At 39.1% G+C, this 21,428-nt stretch overlaps 1 non-coding gene across 1 annotated transcript; it reads left to right on the forward strand.

Annotated features, from left to right (window-relative positions):
- Positions 1–1,969: 1,969 nt before the first annotated feature.
- TRNAA-CGC (transfer RNA alanine (anticodon CGC)) lies at positions 1,970–2,041 on the forward strand. Its single transcript has one exon. It is a non-coding gene; the product is annotated as a tRNA-Ala (tRNA).
- The last annotated feature ends 19,387 nt before the right edge of the window (positions 2,042–21,428 follow it).

Below are 21,428 nucleotides of genomic sequence, written 5' to 3' on the forward strand. Positions count from 1 at the left end.
ATATATATATATATATATATATGGATTGAAAGAAAAGTAAATACATCCTTGGACAATCTGTTAATGATCTTTATTGACAGATCCTTTTGTGTTCTTAGTTGGTCCTGTGTCAATGAAAAGACAGGAGGCTGAGGACTTACCCATTGATTCCCTCCATCCCTTCCCCCTCTGATTCACCATCTCCTTCTCTGCTGGCAGTGATATTTAGGATCAGTCACCCTATGGGGCACCTGGGTTCCCAAATTTGTCCGAGGAAGGAAATCGGGAACGACATTTTTCTAGGAAAGCTTTACAGACAGAAAGCTGAGAAAATTATTAGCGTCAGTGAAAGTAAATGTGTGACAGACGCAGCTCACTTAGAAGAGTCCTAAAGGTCTAAAAGTCCCAGATCCTTCCCCAGTATTGTAAGGGTCCTCAATTTCTGTCAGAATGATGTATCCCTCCTGCACCAAGTCACCAGACAGTGAATACCCTCCAGCACTCACTTCCTCTAAGACAAAGAGTATGGGAACTACTTGCTTCCAACCTTCTTGACTTCATCAGCGTTAAAAAACAATAAGACTAAAGAGCTCAACTATTTATTGAGTGAGTGAGAGAGAAAGAGAGAGATATTTGCAAAGGGGCAGTAAGTTCTAGAGAGACTGCTAGGCCTATCACAAAACCATTTTTTGCTTACATGCCCTTTACAATCTTGTGGTAAAAGAAAGAATGTACAGTTGGTACAATGGTGCAGAAGAACAAGCCACATGGAACACAAAAAAATCCTAGAGATACAGATCTTGTGAAAAAGAAACTTTTAGGTTAGACATCTACTATCTTTTACTTCAAAGTGAGCAAGGTCCTTGGGAAAACAAGAAGGGGCTTTCTGGCGGGATTAATGAGGTTGGTTTACAGATGAATGTTTAATGATAAAATGCCCAGAAGTTTTGGAGCATTGTCCAGGTTTCTGGGGGAATTTTTTAATTTTAACAGCAGTAAATACTTAATTTCAGTATTTTAAGTCTTTAAATAGAGACCTGCCTGCAATATGTTGCTCAATATCACATGGAGGATATTGGATAAACAGGCTTTGGACTTACTGTATAGATCATCTGCCATACTCGCTAAACTGAAAGCATCTCAGTGAGAAAACAGCTCTTACATAGGTTCTTCCCTTGCCAGTCCAACCCTGTCTGTTTAGTATTATTCAGGACCTCCTCGTATTTTCCAATACACTGGTGGCATATTTTGATGATTTCCAGGGCTCTTTAACTTTATTCTTTCAAACATCTATATCTGTAGGAAGCTTTACCATTATGTCAGTGGGTTCCCAGATGGAAAAGAGTTTGACAGGTTTGCTTGGTTTTTGCTATGCTGTTCCTGACTCTGCATTTGACCTGTAGATTCCTCCAGTTTGGAAAAAAGAGTCACTTCTTGTAAAGCTGATGGAGTTTTGAATTTTCCCCCACCATTAAAATCATTTCTGGACATGATCCTCAAGCGGGGGATAGAGATGGATGTGTGGAAGCAGAACTAAGGACCAGCTAAGAAGGTGTGAAGTAACAGGAGCAATGAGAGTCCGCTGGAACGGATGGTGACGGCGTACTGACCCAATCAGAAGTGAAGTTCAATTAACCAGTTCCACTAAAGCCCGTGGCTGCCGGTGGTCTCAGGAGCAACCCATTCGGAGTCATTATCAGTGTGATTTACGTTAGAGAGATGTGGTTTTCTTGGGACTTTCCTGGTGGAGGCAAATAACTTTCATTTAAAGAGTCTGCTGGCGAGTGTGCTTTGAAGAGGACTACAGGAGTGGAAAGGTCCTAGAACCAGAAATGAACCCCGTGGTCTTTTTCTAGGCAATTCTTCGTCGATGCTTTTTTTTTTTTTTTTTTTTGCGGGGGGAAGCGGGATGGGAGGAAGGAAGCCCACAGGAAAAATATCAGCATATTTTTATCAAAAGAAAAGTCATCATCAAGCCACTCAGAGGTCAGGGGGTGTAGCTCAGTGGTAGAGCGCGTGCTTCGCATGTACGAGGTCCCGGGTTCAATTCCTGGCACCTCCACTTCACCTTTTATCAACTCTGATCTCATTTCTCTTATCATGTTTGCTTTGCTCACAAGAAAAGGAGGCCGATGGTCCAAACAGTTGCTTTTAGTGTTCTTCCATTTCTACGTATTGGGGCTTGGCATCTCCCAGGGCAGGGCGTCAGCAGAAGGAAGACAAGAAGGAAGAGAAAGAAAAGGAGCCAGCCCTTGCCCCAAAGCAAGAAGACTTTCACCACAACTAATCCATTAATATTCGGTTTTAGTTAGCACATCATGGATAATCAAGGTAGAAAAACAAGGACGGAGACAAAGGAGAAAAGGAAAGAGCCCTACAAAAACTCTTTAATTCTTTTAGTCATTTAAGCAGTCATATCTGTTCGTTTGGAAACCCTGGTGGCGTAGTGGTTAAGTGCTGCAGCTGCTAACCAAAGGGTTGGCAGTTCAAATCGGCCAGTCGCTCTTTGGAAACTCTATGGGGGCAGTTCTACTCTAGCCTATATATAAAAAAAAAATGGTCGGAATCGACTCGACGGCATTGGGTTTTTGGTTTTGGTATCTGTTCATTCAGGCTAGACCAAAGTTTCCAGCTAATTTTCTTGCCCCTAGTTTTTTTTTTTTTTTCGTGGCCCAGTGGTTAAGAGTTCACCTGCTAACCAAAAGGTGGACAATTGCAGTCCACCAACCTCTCTTTGGAAACCCTATGGGGCAGTTCTCTCTGTCCTATATGGACGTTAGGAGTTGGAATTGGCTCAATCGCAGTGGGTTAAAATGACCCTCTATTGAGATCACTGACAGAGCAGTTGATGGCGGATGAGTGATTTGAAGACATTGGACAACCCAAACCACGGCGCTGAAGTAATGCGGAGATACTCAACACGAACATTGAACTATAATCCAAATTTGAGCGACCGAGAGTATCACTGGCCACAATAGTTCAGTTTGGGAGGAGATTAGCTTTAAGGTCTTAAAAGTTTCTTGTCCCACTCCTGGTTTTAGCAGAGCCGTTATTCCGGTTGATCGTCGAATGACTTTCATTGGAGGTTTTCAAACACCATGGTGTAGAAAATATCCCACACTGTACACACACTTAGCTGAATTAAAATGACATCAGTGTTGGCCAGTACCTGATTAAAATTCCTTCTCTTCTACTTTTCTTATATTCGCCTACAGAATGCCAGTTTCTTTGAAACTTTAAATAAAGTCACATAAGGTATTCATTTCACATCACACCAAAGATTTCTGATGGAGATGCAGCTACAGGACTATGTAGGGGGGTGAGGAGAGAGAGGGCAGAGAAGGGTAAGAATATATAGATGCATCTCAGTTGCTTATGTTTCCTATAATAAACACTCCCCACGGGAAGCCAATTCAAGAAGCTTCTACTTCTTGACAAACCACAAATAAGGCACCAAGAAGGGGCTTCAACCATCAGTATCTGACCCAGAACAACAGGCCTTATCCATCAGGCCATGGGACGGACCAAAACACTAAAGAAGTAGTCCAAATCTGAAGGGAAACTGTTGCTAGGGAACATTTGGTTTCTGTTTTCAAATGCTTAACTTTGAAATTGAAAGAAAATTTAACAACATTCAAAAAGGAATCAAGTAGCCCCTGAAACCACTGAAAACAATTACATAGCATTAATAAACTTTGCAATGATTAGAAGTGACATCTTTCCTCCAGGGCACTTTTCTCTAAGTCACTAATAATAGTGACACTTTGGGTGGAGAAATATGAGTCAAGAAGTAAACTCTTCAATAAAGGGGTGCAGATGACAGCTTGATGAGAGGGAGCTCCGAAGGTTGATGTGTTCAGACCTTTCCTGTCTCAAAGATAAGATGGCGCTGCTCCAAGAAGAATGGTCTGGAAGCTCAAAAAAGAGCTCCCCCTCTCCCATCTGAAATGTCTGTTTTTAAAGCCAGGAAAATATTTTATTTTAATTCATTCATAACATAGGTTTTAATAACTTGATCCTCTATCAACAAGTAGCAGAACCACCTGACACAGCGGTGGAAGTAGGTAATGGATCCAAAACCTCCCTTGGTGAGTGTTTCAGAGGTTTGATGTGCAATTTGATAACTTCCAAGCTACTTCAAGTGGGAGAAGAGAGCCAAAATAGCTTGAAGGGGTCCTTCTCTCATTGAAATGCTAACCCCTCAGGTATTTTGCTTAAAAGTCATCCCTGAGTTCTCTTGGTATTGATCCACAAAGGAATCCAAGGCAATTTTGTGTGACTCACCCCCAACTATGCCTTATATATATATACATAGGGTAGGAGAGAAGAGAAGTCCACAAATTCCTAAAGTACAGCAATCACAAATTCTCTCAGTTTTCACATAGCCTTGGTTTCTTGAAATGCGGAGTTTTTTTTTTTTTTTTTTTTTAGAAATAAACAATACTCTCTTCCCAGAGGAAATACTCTGTCTTTCCTCCCCAGAGAGGTTAGCCTTTCCTTCACACCAAAACTTCACCATTTGTTCCCAGATTCCTTGTACATTATTTTCTCCAGGTTTAGGTCAAGACTAACGAACTGTCTTGGATCACACTCTGGACGGCATGTCCTAATGTACATTAATTCATCAAGAAAATTACCCTTTTCCTATGAATGTAGCAGAAAACAGTGAATAAAGATATGAAGAAGGAAGAGGAAGAAGAGAAGAAACTGAGAAGAGAGAGTGGCTCACACTGGTAGACAAGGTGCATCATCAAGAAAGGCAAGCACAGAGATGCAGAAGATTAAACCCAGGCTCCTTTGCATCCCCATCATTATGGTAAATTCTCATAGGTCTTCAAATGCTCTCCAACTCTTTTCTCCTGTTTCCCCAGGCTGCAAGAAAGATGTACAAGATAATGCGGAGGGATAAGAAGAAGAGTAGCATTCATGTTGTTTCCAGAAAAATAGGTGCAGGAGTGGAAATAAGAAACTAAGGGATAAAATCACAACATTTGGCAAGAAATGAAGTCCTCCTTGTCTAGCAGTATGGCCAGAAACCCGGCAGCGCTTTGTCTAGGGGTCCCTGCTCTGGTTGTTAAAATCTAAAGAGAAACAAGGCAAAGACAGTAGGAAGAGCAATGATCCGACGGATGACAGCATCTCTTTCAAGCACAATATTCTTGCCAACAAAGAGAATTCAAAGAAAACTATCTGAACACATGAAATATGAAAACAATTGGCCACGTATAACCAAAAAAAAACACGTTGCCATCAAGTCGATTCCGACTAATAGAGAACCTGTAGGACAGAGAAGAAGGCCCCCACAGGATCACCAAACAACTGCTAGTTCATTGGAACTGCCAGATAGACGCCTAAAGGAGAAATTCAGAAAAGTAATTTACGGAGGCCTGGGTAGCTCAGTTGGTAGAGCGTCACGCTTTTAATCGCAGTGTTTGCGGTTCAAGTCCCTGTTTAAGCAATCTTCATTCTACTCTGAATTATTTCTCTTACATAGAGGCGCGTAATTTTACCCTAGTTACCTCTTTTAGAAGCTCTTCTTTTTCACTCCTTTCTTTCTTCTATTTGCTCTACAAGAATCTGAAGAAAACCGGAACAGAAAAAGAAATGGTAGCCGTTCCTAACTGTGTATTTAAGACTTTAATTCAAATCTGTAGATAAACATCAGCCTGAGACCAGAAGAACTAGATGGCGCCTGGCTACAACCAATAACTGTCCTAACAGGGAACACAACAGAGAATCCCTGAAGGAGCAAGAGAGAAGTGTGATACAGACCTCAAATTCTCCTAAAAAGACCAGACGTAATGGTCTGACTGAGATTAGAAGGACCCCGGAGGTCACGGTCCCCAGACCTCCTGTTAGCCTAAAACAGGAGCCATTCCCAAAGCCAGCTCTTCGACAGGGATTGGACTGGTGTATAAGATAGAAAATGATACTGGTGAAGAGTGAGCTTCTTGAAGCAAGTAGACACATGAGACTATGTGGGCAGCTCCTGTCTGGAGGGGAGACGAGAAGGCAGAGGGGGACAGAAGCTGGCTGAATGGACACGGAAATACAGGGTGGAGAGAAGGAATGTGCTGTCTCATTAGGGGGAGAACAGCTAGGAGCATATAGCATGGTGTACATAAATTTTTGTATGAAAGACTAACTTGATTTGTAAACTTTCACTTAAAGCACAATATTTTTTTTTTTTTTTAATTTGTAGATAAGTCAAAACAAGTGCATATGGTTCTTATCTAGCCTTCCTTTAATGCAAGAAATGCCTGGAAGCCTTTTCAATGATTTAAAAGCTGTACATGCAGCACGTAAAGGTGATTGGGGTAATGAATTTGTTCAAGTAGGGTTGACTCAATCATTTCAAAGTGAGAACAAATTTACCTAACATTAAAGGGAAAAAGGAGTTCTCTTGAAGTCAGACTTTTGTAACCCGGGGACTGCTGTATAAGTTGTCTACAAGTAACTCATTTCATATATGTAACTATATAGTTAGGTAGAAATTAAAGAGAATTTTTAAAAAGATATATCATGCAAACAATCAAAAGAAAACAAAGGTGGCTACATTTATATCAAGTAATGAAAACTTCGGAACAAAAAATTAACAGGGACAGAAATAGACATTGCTTAATGATAAAAGGATCAATCCAACAAAAGGAACAGGAAGTCACCAATTTACAAAGAGGTTCCATTCTAACCACTCCTTCCTAAGACCGTTCTTCTGTAAGTCGAATATCTTATTTCTTCTTTGTAGTTTTCATTCTTATTGCCGTTTGTTATTAGTATCTTTATAAATCCAAGCTTTATGTGTTTTGGGAGTTTGGAAAAATTACATACAAACTTACAGACATGATGGCAGTAACAAATTACATATTACTAATGATAAGAAAAAAAAAAAACAGTTGTGTGTTTCATTGTAATACTAACATGAGCTAAGCTTGGAATACCTGAATCGCAACATTAAATATGTATGCAGCAAACAACAGAGCTGCAAAGTATGTGAAGAAAAAACCGATTGAATTGCAAAGAGGTGTAGACATATCCACAATTACAGTTGGAGACTTCAACCCTTGTCTCTAAATAATTGAAAAGCAACTAAAGAAAAAATCAGCGAAGATATACAAGGACTACAAAAACTGCATCAGCCAACAGACCTAATCAACATTTATATAACACTTGACCAAACAAGAGTAGAATACACATTCTTTTCAAGTCCCTCCCATAGAATATGTATCAAGATAGAGCATATAGCCTGGGCCAACAAACAAATCTCAACAAATTTAAAAGAATTGAATCATACAGAGTGGGTTTTCTGACCACACTGGAATCAAACTAAAAATCAGTCACAAAAACATTAAACAAATTTTCCAAGTTGGAAAATAAGCCACGCAATTTTATATAATCTATAGGTCAAAAGGAAGTCTCAAGGAAATAGAAAGGAAAATACAACATGTCAAAATTCAGGGGACACACTAAAGCAGTACTGAGAAAGAGTTTCATAGCACTAAATGCATACAGAAGGAAAGAAAAAAGCTTCATATCAATTATCTAAGCTCTCATGTGAAGAACCACAAAAAAAAAAGAGAGAGAAGAGCAAAATAAACTCAAATCAAGCAGAAATAAGGAAATAGTAAAAATGAGAGCAAAAATAAATTAAATTGAAAGTAACCAAAATGGAGAAAATCAATGAAACATGTAGGTTCTTTGAAAAGATAACTAAAATTAACAAACCTCTAGCAAGACTGACAAAAACAAACCAACCAAAGAAAAAAGGAGGAAAACAAAGTATCAGAATCAGAAATGAAACAGAAGATATCATTATAGACTACAGACAACAAAAGAATAGTTAAGGAAACAGTATAATCAATGCTACACAGATGATTTTGACAACATTATTGAAATGGACCAATTGCTCAAAAAACTCAAGCTGCCACTACTCACCCATGTACTTTGAATATGTTCTTTGAATAGCATTATATTGAGGATATTTGATTTAGTAATTTTAAAACTCCCCCACCCAAAAAAAGAATCACCAGAACCAAATATGTTAATTAGAATATTCCAACAAATATTTAAAGAGTTAACACAAACTATGCACAATCATTTCCAGAAAATAGAAGAGGAGGGAATACTTCCTAATTCATTTTATGAAGCCAGTATTACTCTCCCCAAACTCTCCTTTCAATTTTTCCTACTGCTTTCTTAAACTGCGTGGAGGGAACAAGTGGATAACAGGAAAAAGAGCTAACACATGAAACAAGCATATCACCTCTGATGGTAAAATGCACCCTAAAACAATAGATAATTGACCTTAGGAGCACAACCAACCTGCAGCCAATCAGACTTGGAAACCAGGCAGTCTCTTTCCTTACAACCTGCAAAGGATATTTCATCGGAGAAGAAAATTGAGAAGTAATAACAACTCAGCTGGGAGTGCTGGGAGCAAACATTAAATTCTGTGTCTTCCTAAAGACGCTTTGCTTCAATAGGAATGCATACAGAGATAGCGACAAATTTAAAACTGTAATGAATTAGAAAGTTACAATAAGTGGACCAGAAATACCTGGAAGTTTAGTGGTCATACAAAGCACACGTAATCACACTGACCATCAGACAACAGAGGAAGCATCTATTCTTTACAAAGGAAGCATCCAGCATACCTGTTCTGTGACCCTAATGATGGTGTCCCAAGTCAATTCTTACAAAAGTTGAAAAGTTTTTTTTTTTTTTTAGTTTTCATTATTATTCCCATTTATTACCAATATTTTTATAAATCTGATCTTTATTTATTTTGCGGGGTTGGCATGAGAATGATAATATAGCTAACATTGTACATAGGACATATTACTGATGATAAAAAAAAATTTTTTTTTAGATGTACAAAAAAAAGACAGGTGGTAAGACGGTTCATTATAATTCAAATATGATGTAAGTTGGAAACTATCTGTATCTATTTTCCATTTTCTTTGTATAGGTCTTTTACGTCTCTGGTTAGATTTATTCCTAAATATTTTATCTTCTTGGGGCTACTGTGACTGGTATTGATTTGGTGGTTTCCTCTTGGATTTTTTTTGTTGGTGGTGGTGTAGAGGAATCCAACTGATTTTTGCATGTTTATCTTGTATATTGATACTTGGCTGAACTTTCTACTAGTTTCAGTAGTTTTCTTGAGGATTCTTTAGGGTTTTCTGTGTATAAGATCATGTCATCTGCAAATAGAGATACTTTTACTTCTTCCTTACCAATCTGGATTCCCTTTATTTCATTATCTAGCCTAATTGCTCTGGCTAGGACCTCCAGCACAATGTTGAATAAGAGTGGTGATAAAGGGCATCCTTGTCTGGTTCCTGATCTAAAGGGAAATGCTTTCAGACTCTCTCCATTTAGGATGATGTTGGCTGTTGGCTTTGTAGAAATGCCCTTTATAATGTTCAGGAATTTTCCTTTTATTCCTATTTTGCCCAGAGTTTTTATCATGAATGGGTGTTGGACTTTGTCAAATGCCTTTTCTGCATCAATTGATAAGTTCATGTGGTTCTTTTGTTTTATTTATATGATGGATTCCATTAATTGTTTTTCTAATGTTGAACCACTGCTGCATACCTGGTATGAATCCCTCTTGGTCATGGTGAATTATTTTTTTGATATGCTGTTGGATTCTATTGGCTAGAATTTTGTTGAGGATTTTTGAATCTACGTTCATGAGGGATATAGGTCTGTAAATTTCTTTTTTTGTGGTGTCTTTTCCTGATTTTGGTATCAGGGATATGCTGGCTTCATAGAATGAGTTTGGGAGTATTCTGTCCTTTTCTATGTTCTGAAATACCTTTAGTAGTAGTGGTGTTAACTCTTCTCTGAAAGTTTGGTAGGACTGTGCAGTGAAGCCATCAGGGCCAGGGCTTTTTTTGTTGTTGTTGGGAGTTTTTAAATTACCTCTTCAATTTCTTCATTTGGTATGGGTCCATTTAGTTGTTCTACCTCTGTTTGTGTTATTTTAGGTGGGGGGGGGGTTAGTGTGTTTCTAGGAATTCATCCATTTCTTCTGGGTTTTCAAATTTGTTAGAGTACAGTTTTTCTTAGTAATCTGATATGATTCTTTTCATTTTAGTTGAATATGTTGTGATATTACCATCTCATTTTTTATTCAGGTTATTTGCTTCATCTCCTGTTTTTCTTCTGTCAGTTTGGCCAACGGCTTATCAATTTTGTTAATTTTTTTAAAGCACCAGCTTTTGATCTTGTTAACTCTTTCAATTGTTTTTCTGTTCTCTATTTCATTCGATTCTGCTCTAATTTTTATTATTTGCTTTCTTCTGGTGCCTGAGGGTTTCTTTTTTTGCTCTCTTTCTATTTGTTCAGGTTGTAGAGATAATTCTTTGATTTTGGCCCTTTCTTCTTTTTGGATGTGTGCATTCATTGTGCTTTCACTGTGCCCCAAAGGTTCGGATAGGAAGTGTTTTCATTCTCATTGGATTCCATGAATTTCTTTATTTCATCCTTAATGTTTTCTATAACCCAGTCATTTTTGAGCAGGGTATTGTTCAATTTCCACGTGTTTGATTTCTTTTCCCAGCTTTATTCTTTTATTGATTTCTACTTTTATGGCCTTATCATCAGAGAAAACGCTTTGCAATATTTCAATGTTTTGTATTCTGCTAAGGCTTGTTTTATGACCTAATGTGTGATCTATCCTAAAGGACGGTGCATGTGCAGTGGAAAAGAAAGTACACTTGGCTGCTGTTGGGTAGAGTGCTCTGTATATGTCTATGAGGTCAAGTTGGTTGACTGTGGCATTTAGATCTTCCATGTCTTTATTGAGCTTTTTTCTGGATGTTCTGTCCTTCACTGAAAGTGGTGTGTTGAAGTCTGCTACTATTATTGTGGAGCTGTCTATCTTACTTTTCAATGCCGTTAGAGTTTCTTTTATGTATCTTGAAGCCCTGTCATTGGGTGCATAAATACCTAATATGGTTTTATCCTCCTGGTATATTGTCCGTTTAATCATTATATAGTTGCCTTCCTTATCCTTTGTGGTGGATTTAACTTTAATGTCTATTTTGTCAGAAATTAGTATTGCCACTCCTGCTTTTTTGATTGTTGTTTGCCTGATGTATTTTTTTCCATCCTTTGAGTTTTAGTTTGTTTGTGTCTCTAAGCTTAAGGTGAGTCTCTTGTAGGCAACATATAGAAGGATCATGTTTTTTAGTCCACTCTGCCACTCTTTTCTCTTTATTGGTGCATTTAGTCTATTTCCATTCAGCGTAATTATGGATAGGTACGTGTTTAGTGCTGTCATTTTGATGTCTTTTTTGTGTGTTGTTGACAGTTTCTTTTTCCCACTTAACTTTTTGTGCTGTGTAGTTTATCTTTATATATTGTCTTTTCCTCTTATTTGTTGTTGTTGATTTGTTTTTGCTGAGTCTTTATTTTTTTCTTGTATTTTGTTTTTGTGAGTGGAATTGTTAGTCTCCTTTGTGGTTACCTTAATATTTACCCCCATTTTTCTTAGTTTAATCCTAACTTTTATTTCTTTTTATCACCTTGACTTCCTCTCCACATGAAAGATCTATGACTACATTTCTTAGTCCCTGTCTATTGATTTAATGTTGTCTTCTTCTTTGACATAACGACATCATTTTTTCTCTGCTTTGAGCATTTTTTTTTATCTTGTTTTATTTTTGTTATTTCCCTATCTGGGTTGACATCTGGTTACTCTCTCCTGTGTTCTGGTCTTGGGTTGATATCTGATATTATTGATTTTCTAACCAGAGAACTCCTTTTGTATTTTTTGTAGTTTTGGTTTTGTTATTATGAATTTCCTAAACTTCTGTTTATAAGGAAATGTCCTAATTTCTCCTTCATATTTGAGAGACAGTTTTGCTGGATACTTGATTCTTGGTTGGCAATTTTTTTCCTTCAACACTTTATATAAGTCATCCCTTTGCCTTCGTACCTGCATGGTTTCTGCTGAGCAGTGTGAGCTTATTCTTATTGACTCTCCTTTTTAGGTGAGTTTTCATTTATCCCTAGCCACTCTTAAAATTCTCTTTATCTTTGGTTTTGGCAAGTGTGATTATAATATGTCTTGGTGACTTTCTTTTGAGATCTACCTTCTGTGTAGTTTGATCAGCATCTTGGATAGATATCTTCTCATCTTTCACAATATCAGGGCAGTTTTCTGCCAACAAGTCAGCTAAACAAGGAAGTAAAATTAATATTATATATATATATTTTTTTTATTTGTAACTCGAATTGACATGTAGGAAACAAGGTTAGGAAGGCTAGAGAAGCCAGAAGACACCTAGTGCATGTGCCAGAGTCTTGTAGTCTGAAACCAGGCTGCGGTATGAGTGAAAATAAAGAGGAAAATGGAAAATTAATAAAACGCTCAATTGGGTGACAGCTCGTCTTTCAGAATTAGCCTCTCCGGAATGAATGAGGAAATTGCACTAACAGAGATTTCCCCATTTCTGTGCATGGATGTGGTAGGGGCAGCATTGAGAGTAATACCAATTGAGCGGGCTGCTTTGAGATTAATCACCACTGCAACTGGGGAAATTTGCTAGATTTCGCTTGAAATGCAAAGAGTAAAAAAATCAAATCCCTCTTTGTTAGTTCCAAGTATTTCTACACTTAGATGAGATCTACTGAAAATGAATGTTTTCCTAAAGAATTCTGTCTGGCTCCTCTACACTTCACATACTGCTCTTAGTTCAAAAGGAGTCTAAAGAGGGAACTGTAGCCACAGAATCTCAGAGACTCTGTACAATCAATAATAACTACATACTCAGCTACCTTTTCCTCAGTCCTACCCCTGGTGGTGCAATGGTTAAGCCTTCAGGTTGTTAACCAAAATGTCAGTAGTTCGAATCATTTAGCCAATCCATTGAAACTTTATGGGATAGTTCTACTCTATTCTGTGGGATCCGTATGAGTCGGAATTGATTCAAAGGCAACATTTTTTTTTTCTGAAGTATAGGTATGGACCTGGGTGTTGGTAGGCAACAGTTTGGCTGTTAACTGTAAGGTTAGCAGTTCAAATCCATCGTTTTCAGAAGCCCAATGGATAGGGCCATTATAACTCAGAATCCACTTGACGTCATTGGATCAGTTTTTTTGTTTGTTTGGTTAGTATATGTGCAGTGACAATATACGTGAGTCCTTTGCAAGTCAAGTAGGTGACCTCAAAATTGGCTTAGGGATGGCCTGGACAGAAGGATAGAAGGTGGATAGTTGCAGCTTTTGGAAAGAAGAGAAAAGGGGATGATGCATTATGAAAGATCTCCAGTCTCTTGCATTCTTACCTCCTCTATCATAACCAATCTCCACTTTCCTGTGGACAAAATAGCCTTTTCTCACCTTGAAGCCTTCCTCTACAAGGTCCCTCTCCAGGATTTTCTCCTGGTTCAGGTCAAAACACAAAAACCTTTTAGTTCATATTCTGGACTGCATGATCAAATTCACATTCATTCATCAAGGTTATTTTTATTCTCACCTCAATAATTGAAAATATTTAAAGGGAAACTAGAATTGTTCCACAAGGATGTGGCAACTGTCCTGAAACAATGGAGACCTTACCCAATGTCTTTGGGTTAATGTGACTGTTCTCTCGTCTTTTGACCCTTGAGTGTTTAGCGTTTGTACTCTGTTTCTCTTTTTGCAGCCTCTTCAAAGATGGGACTCTCCCAACCACACCCAGACACTGAGTTCAGGGCAGATAGACAAAGAAGTTGCTATGCACTTTGATGGCTTCTTTCTGCTCCATATCCACGACATGAATGAGAGGTAGGCAAGACAGGTTGGTAGAGCATTGGATCCCTAGTCCAAATCTGGGTTGAACATCTACTTCTCTGCATCTTAGAACAAGCCAGAAGACAAAATGAGACAAGAAAATGGCTCTCCACTTTGACAGGAATTAATTCTTCTTCACCTAACATTATTTCAGAATTCTGTGTTGTCCATCCCAAAGAAGGAACAATGATATTTCCCAAGCATTGGAGCAAGTTTTTCTTCTTTCAGATTCTCTAGCTTCTTGACACTCAACTTTTCCCCACATCTTCAACAGTCTGCTTCTTCTTGGGGATGTGCATCTGGTGGCCCATGTACTGGTGAGTAATGAGAGTGCTTGGAGAGAAGGTATGAATAAGAATGACATCAAATAACTTTATGTGAGCACCAATGTCCCAACAAGTCAGTAAAGACAGAAACACTAGGGCCAAAAGAAGTCAGATTAAGAAATCCCCTTACAAGAGTCAAACAGAAATAAAGCAATGGCTTAGGAAACAAGAATGCATATGCGAGCGCAAAGAATAAAGTGGGTAGTGTCACAATTTCCTGCAGGGAGGAAGAGGAATGGCCTGTTAGCAACAAAGCATTGTCTTTCAGACCACAGGCCTGCCTAATGCCAAGAAGATTTTACATCACAATTCCCTCATGTTATAGGTTTAACACCTTGCTCCTAGACCAGAAGATTGGCCTAATCAGAAGGTGGCATCTGGAAAGGCAGCAGTGTCCAGAGATCCAAATCTTTTTCTGAGGACAGAGATAAAGATTATAGTCTCTGCGTTGAAACATGTAGCCTTTTTAGCTTGGATTTAGAATTGAGGACCACTACCAAAAGGTCGGCAGTTCAAATCCGCCAGGCGCCCCTTGGAAACTCTATGGGGGCAGTTCTACTCTGTTCTATAGGGTCGCTATGAGTTGGAATTAACTCGACGGCACTGGGTTACTAGGTACACTGTCTTATTTATCTTGTGCTGCTATAACAGAAATACAAAAAGGGAACACTATTTATAACAGAGATTGTAAGTTTGAATTTAGGACACTGGCTCTAGAGGATGACTCCCTCTCTGTGTCAGCTCTGGGGGAAGTTCCTTGTCTCTTCAGCTTTTGGTTCCTGGTTCCTTGAAGATCTTCATGTGGCATGGTATCTATATTCCCCCATCTCTGCTGGCTTAATTGCTCCTTTTATATCTTGTAAATGATTGACTTCAGACACACCCAACATTAATCCTGCCTCATGAACATAACAAAGACTACCCATTTCCAAATGTGATTGTAACCACAGGCATAGAGGTTAGGATTTACAACATATAGTTTGGTGGGACACAGTTCAGTCCATAATAAACCAAAAACCCAGTGCCGTCGAGCCGATTCCGACTCATAGCGACCTTATAGGACAGAGTATAACTGCCCCATAGAGCTTCCAAGGAGCACCTGGTGGATTCCAACTGCTGACCCTTTGGTTAGCAGCCATAGCACTTAATGACTACGCCGCCAGCGTTTCCTTAGTCTATAATAGACGCCCAAATAGCTTGACCGAACTCCAGGTATTTTGACTAGAGAGGGTGACTTTGCTTCCATTGTGAATTCATCCAGAAAAAATAAGGGATGTTTTGTGTGACCTCCAAAGTCACCTAAACTATTGGAGGTCTTGAAAAGATGAGAAACTCTCCATGTAAAGCAAATACAACAATCCCTTGAGAATGGACAGCAAACCCCAGGAGCCACTCTTCCTCCTCAACAAACACCTGGCCCTTAGCACTTCCTTCTCAAATTCACAGAGCCATGCTTCTCAAGTTTTAGCACCTGTATCACTTGGAGGGCTTGAACAACAGATTCAGTGGATCTAGGGTTGGGCCTTGAATTTGTAATTCTGCTCACAGTACCCTAATTTCTCCCCATTCCTTGCTCCCCTGTGCAGTATTGACTGTGGCAAGCATACCACTGCTTGTTTAAAGGGCCTAGAGAGAACACGTGGATAATAGAAAAAAAAAAAAAAAAAAGCTAATGACCGCATTCCCTCTGTCCATAAAATACATCCTAAAACATAAATATTTCACCTCAGGAACACAGTTAACATGCAGCCAGTTAAAGTTATAAGACAGTCCCTCTCCTGAGTACCTGTTATGGATATTTGTGTTGGAGAAGAAAATAGAGAAGTAAAAAAAAAAAGTCATCCCAGCTTGACAGAGGGTCAGATTGGAGGGCTGGGAACAAATGTCTAATTCTGTCTTCCCAAAGACCTTTGATTCAAGGAAATACCAACAGTGTTAAAGATAGTTTTGAAACCATTAAGCATTAGAAATCTTCAACAGGTGCGATCAGTGGACCAGAAATTCCTCCAAGTTTCCTGGTCATATAAAGCTGGTGTGATCAGATTGACCACGAAGGAACAGAGGCAAAGTATCTTCTTTATAAAGGCAGTATAGGGCATACCTGTGATCCAAAACAAAAACAAATTCGCTGCCATGGATTCGATTCCGACTCATAAGGACTCTATAGGACAGAGTAGAACTGTCCTATAGGGTTCCCAAGGAGCGCTGGTGGATTCTAACTGCTGTTCTTTTGGTTCGCAGCGGTGGCTCTTAACCTATACGTCACCACCTATGACCCAGTCACTTTTTATTTGTAGTTGTTGTTGTTGTTGTTAGGTGCCGTCGAGTCGGTTCCGACTCATAGCGACCCTATGCACAAAGGAATGAAACACTGCCCGGTCCTGAGCCATCCTTACAATCCTTGTTATGCTTGAGCTCATTGTTGCAGCCACTGTGTCAATCCACCTCATTGAGGGTCTTCCTCTTTTCCGCCGACCCTCTACTCTGCCAAGCATGATGTCCTTCTCCAGGGACCGATCCCTCCTGACAACATGTCCAAAGTATGTAAGACGCATGCTTCTAAGGAGCATTCTGGTTGTACTTCCTCTAAGACAGATTTGTTCGTTCTTTTGGCAGTCCATGGTATATTCAATATTCTTCACCAACACCACAATTGAAAAACGTCAACTCTTCTTCGGCCTTCCTTATTCATTGTCCAGCTTTCACATGCACATGATGTGATTGAAAACACCACGGCTTGGGTCAGGCGCACTTTAGTCTTCAAGGTGACATCTTTGCTCTTCAACACTTTGAAGAGGTCCTTTGCAGCAGATTTGCCCAGTGCAATGAGTCTTTGGATTTCTTGACTGCTGCTTCCATGGCTGTTGATTGTGGATCCAAGTAAAGTGAAATCCTTGACAACTTCAATCTTTTCTCTGTTTATCATGATGTTGCTCATTGGTCCAGTTCTGAGGATTTTTATTTTCTTTATGTTGAGGTGCAATCCATACTGAAGGCTGTGGTCTTTGATCTTCATTAGTAAGTGCTTCAAGTCCTCTTCACTTTCAGCAAGCAAGCTTGTGTCATCTGCATAACATAGGTTGTTAATGAGTCTTCCTCCAATCCTGATGCCCTGTTCTTCTTCATATGGTCCAGCTTCTCAGATTATTTGCTTGCATACAGATTGAATAGGTATGGTGAAAGAATTCAACCCTGACGCACACCTTTCCTGACTTTAAGCCAATCAGTACCCCCTTGTTCTGTCTGAATAACTGCCTCTTGATCTAGGTAAAGGTTCCTCATTAGCACAGTTAAGCGTTCTGGAATTCCCATTCTTCGCAAAGTTATCCATAATTTGTTATGATCCACACAGTCAAATGCCTTTGCATAGTCAATAAAACACAGGTAAACATCCTTCTGGTATCCTTTGCTTTCGACCAGGATCTATCTGACATCAGCAATGATATCCCTGGTTCCAAGTCCTCTTCTGAAACTGGCCTGAATTTCTGGCAGTTCCCTGTGAATATACTGCTGTAGCCATTTTTGAAAGATCTTCAGCAAAATTTTGCTTGCATGTGATATTAATGATAAAGGTCTATAATTTCCACATTCAGTTGGATCACCTTTCTTGGGAATAGGCATAAGTATGGATCTCTTCCAGTCAGTTGGCCAGGAAGCTGTCTTCCATATTTCTTGGCATAGACGAGCGAGCACCTGCAGCACCGCATCTGTTTATTGAAACATCTCAACTGACATTCCATCAATTTCTGGAGCCTCGTTTTTTGCCAATGCCTTCGGAGCAGCTTGGACTTCTTCCTTCAATACCATCCATTCCTGATCATATATGCCACCTCTTGAAATGGTTGAACATCGACTAATTCGTTTTGGTATAATGACTGTGTATTTCTTCCATCTTCTTTTGACGCTGCCTGTGTTAATATTTTCCCCATAGAATCCTTCAGTATTGCAACTCGAGGCTTGAATTTTTTCTTCAGTTCTTTCAGTTTGAAAAATGTCGAGAGTGTTCTTTCTTTTGGTTTTCTATTTCCAGCTCTTTGCACATATCATTATAATCCTTTACTTTGTCTTCTCGAGACACCATTTGAAATCTTCTGTTCCGTTCTTTTACTTCATCAATTTTTCCTTTTGGTTTAGCTGCTCGATGTTCGAGAGCAAGTTTCAGAGTCTCCTCTGACATCCATCTTGGTCTTTTCTTTCTTTCCTGTCTTTTCAATGACCTCTTGCTTTCTTCATGTATGATATCCTTGATCTCATTCCACAACTCGTCCGGTCTTCAGTCATCAGTGTTCAATGCATCAAATCTATTCTTCAGATGGTCTCTAAATTCAGGTGGGATACACTCAAAGTCATATTTTGGCTCTTGTGGACTTGCTCTGATTTTCTTCAGTTTCAGCTTGAACTTGCATATGAGCAATTGATGGTCTGTTCCATAGTCGGCCCCTGGCCTTGTTCTGCCTGATGATATTGAGCTTTTCCATTGTCTCTTTCCACAGATATAGTCAATTTGATTTCTGTGTGTTCCATCTGGCAAGGTCCATGTGTATAGTCGCCGTTTATGTTGGTGAAAGAAGGTATTTGCAATGAAGAAGTCATTGGTCTTGCAAAATTCTATCACTCGATCTCTGGCATTGTTTCTATCACCAAGGCTATATTTTCCAACTACTGATCCTTCTTCTTTGTTTCCAACTTTTGCATTCCAATTGCCAGTAATTATCAGTGCATCTTGATTGCATATTCTATCAATTTCGGACTGTAGCTGCTGATAAAATCTTCTATTTCTTCATCTTTGGCCCTAGTGTTTGGTGTCTAAATTTGAATAGTAGTCGTATTAACTGGTCTTCATTGTAGGCCTATGGATACCATCCTATCAGTGACAGCGTTATACTTCAGGATAGATCTTGAAACGTTCCTTTTGACCATAACACAACACCATTCCTCTTCAAGCTGTCATTTCCAGCATAGTAGAGTATATATTATTATTATTATATATTATTTTTAGTACCCAGTAAACCCAATGCCACTGAGTCGATTCCGACTTATTTATTATTTGTAGCCCCCACTAAAGATGGTTTCCCAAGTCAATTCTTAATTCGAATATCTCTCTCTTTTAGTTTACATCACTGTCGCCATTTTTTGTCAATATTTTTGAATTCGATCTTTATTTATTTTGTGGAGTTGCCATGAGAATGATAACATAAGCAAAATTGTATGTAGGAGATATTGCTAACGATAAGACGTAGAAAAAAGGGTGTGTGCTAAGTGCTGTTCATTGTAACTCAAATCAGACCTAAGTGGTAAATACCTGATCTATTTTCCATTTCGAGAGAAAAACCTTTCCCTGCTTCTTCACATCTGTCTACCTCCTTTTGATGCTAACAGACGTTTCCAGTAAATGTTTTACTTAAAGACTTAAAATAAGGAGGAAAATGCAGTGAATGAGGAAATACAGGAAAATTGATATTATGGAATATCAATTGGGAATTTCTTTATTCTGCCTATTTCTTCTACTTTCGTTTTAGGAAGGCTTCTAATTTCCTTAGTCTTCGTTCAGTTGTCCAGCATCCGAGACACTCGCTTCTGTAAAAAGTCTCGGGATCTGCAGCCGTCCATCTCTGTTTTGACCTAGCACCAGTAGAGAAATCGGTGGGCATATATATGATGGGCTTCTCTGTTTTTGCTGAGTCCTTTGGCACAGAAAACACAAGGCACTAAAGAAAACTGTCAGCTGGGATCTTCCCCCACCACTGTTTCTCTCTATCTTTTTAGTAATAGTACAAATGGGAGCCAAGGAACCATCTGTTAATGCGCATGCTTTTGATTCGGGTGATTTAAGTGATTCCGTTGGAATCCGGTTCTTCATTTCTCCCCTTTCTGAAGATCTTCCTTCCGTTGTCACAGTTACCTTAGGGGATGTAGAGCCTCACAGTGTATGAATGGACCAGCTTTCAAGGCAAATCCACCGGGTTATGTTTTTACTTTCTATGTGTGCAGGAATGGTATGGAAAATATTAGAAGAACTAAATATGTATGCCTCAAAAAAAAAAAAGTTGCAGTAGAGTGGATTCTGACTGATAGTGACACTATAGGACATGACAGAACTGCCCCCATAGTGTTTCCTAGAACCTGCAGATGGCCTTCTGCTTAGTAGCCGAGTTCTTAACTACTGTACTATCCCAGGGCTCCATGCCTTTAAGAATGGGTTTAAATAGTGATGCATCAGAGAAAAATTCTGGAGATGCCAGGGATGGAACCCAATGACTCATATATGCAAAGCACGTGCTGTACTAGTGAGCTACATCCCCATCTGGGAAGTGCTTTGTTATATGTTTTCTACACTTAGTTGTATTACAATCCTAAAGGCTTGGAATTCAATTCTTACATTAAAAAAAGGGTGAAAATAATTTTGAACATGAAAACAAAACTGCCAAAACTCGGAATTGCCAGCAACCTTTACATCTTTAGGCTAATGCTCTCTCAACTGAGCTATTTCTGTTGCTTTGGCATGATTTTTAGATATACCTTCAAAGTACTGTTTAACCTTTTCATTTCAAACCATTCCCACCTTCTAAAAAACTAGTGCCAACCTTCTAGAGGGGGCTTATTTGGGTATTTCCCTTCCTCCATCTGAAGGGCTAGAGTAGGCTGTGGTTAGGTATATCTCTTCTTCCACCGGGGTTAGCATCTGATAAAATCCTTGTTGGTTAAACCATTGTGAAGAACAAAGCACTATTTTAAACTGGCTACTTTTCTGCCCTCTCTTTGCAGGAAAAACCAGGGGATTTTTTCTGAAAGTTACAGTGAGAATGTGGTGCTGCTCCTCACGGTAAAACTCACAAAAGTGTGAGAGGCCCCTTAAAGATGGGCCTTCAGGAGTTTTTCCTTTTTAAGTCCATCCACTGTCGGCCTCCAGCAATAAATAATTCTAATCAGTGCTGGTTCCAGCTGCAGTGACCGTTTCTGCTCCTGGTGAGCAGTGATTCTCTGTATCAGCCTGTTTGTTTCCAGTTTTCAAGTTGTTGGTTTGCCCTGCAATCTCAATTCTCTGATGGATCTACCAAGAGCTGTTAATTTCGCAACTTTTTTCTTGTTTTGAGATTGGGAGAAATTCCTTCCAAGCTCTTTACATGCCAGTCTAGAAATCATAATTTTTAAATCGATTGCTTATTTTTACTTGTTTAATGTGGCTCCTGGAAAATTGAAAATTGCGTTAAGTATCCCTCATTTATGGTTTGCACTATATTTCTGTTAGACAACACTGGCTAGAGAAGATGGTACCTGAGTTGGCATTGTCCTGGGAGAACCACTAGGCAGAGAGGATGGAGTAGGACCTACCAACATTCA

Source organism: Loxodonta africana, chromosome 1, assembly GCF_030014295.1.
Source record: "Loxodonta africana isolate mLoxAfr1 chromosome 1, mLoxAfr1.hap2, whole genome shotgun sequence".
NCBI classification, from domain to species: Eukaryota; Metazoa; Chordata; class Mammalia; order Proboscidea; family Elephantidae; genus Loxodonta; species Loxodonta africana.